Source organism: Asparagus officinalis, chromosome 8 (genome assembly GCF_001876935.1).
Source record: "Asparagus officinalis chromosome 8, Aspof.V1, whole genome shotgun sequence".
NCBI classification, from domain to species: Eukaryota; Viridiplantae; Streptophyta; class Magnoliopsida; order Asparagales; family Asparagaceae; genus Asparagus; species Asparagus officinalis.
This window is the reverse complement of record NC_033801.1, coordinates 117,575,447-117,576,425: the sequence shown is the minus strand read 5'-3', so window position 1 is coordinate 117,576,425 and position 979 is coordinate 117,575,447.

Sequence of the window (979 nt, the reverse complement as noted above, 5' to 3'; positions counted from 1 at the left end):
GTATTTCATTGTAGTCGCACTCCGCAGACCCATGCTTCGTTACTCGGTCTAGCAATCCGACTGTAGAATATCCCCTGATTGGTCTCAACGTCGAACATTTGGATGTCTTGATCTCGACGTCGAACCTCCGAATGTCTCTTAGAAACCTGGAACCCCCCATCTATTCCGTTCGTCTGACCCATCTGCCACAGCGTCAATATGGTGTCGAGGAAAAGATTTAATCTCAAGATTTATTTCGTCAAGCCACGCCATCGCACGATCCACCCCTACCTAACCTTTCTCCACTATCAACATAGAATAAATTGTGATAAGCAAATATTGGGGTCCGGTTGGGTCGTCTTGGTCCACACACTGCTCGCCCTGTGCAAGTGGGTCACGCCGGTCATGGCACGTGGGGATGAGCCCCCTAAGAATAATTGGGCGAAGCTTCTTGCAGTTGTGGGGGGATCAGGGGGACTCGATCTTTGGTCTCCGCCAGACCCAAAAGTGGGGCGCTGGAGTGCTAATCGGGGTTCCCTGGTTACCAAAAAAAAAAATTGTGATAAGCAAGCACGCGTCTCAAATTCTCTCATTCCCTTCTTTGAAGTTTCGTTTCAAAAAAAAATAAAAATAAAATACTACTGGTTTAAGAGGTTGAGAAGGGCTCGAACTACGCGAGAGCTTCCAAGCCCCCCCCCGGCAGTTCCAAAACAGTAAACTCATCGGGTTAAATTTGTACCCTTCACAGTAGGGATGGCAAAATGGACCCAAAACCAATTGTCCACTCATACCCACCCGCTAAATGAACCATCCAAACCCACCCATTTAGTTAAATGGGTCATAAATGAGTGGGTATAGTTTCTATTAAAGATAAATGGATCATTAGTGGGCGGGTTATTACCCACCCATTTACTCGTTTAGATGGATATTATTTTAAAAATACCCTCAACGTTTCAACAATTACAAAACTTATTTTTAAAAGTTAAAAATTATAGAAAAC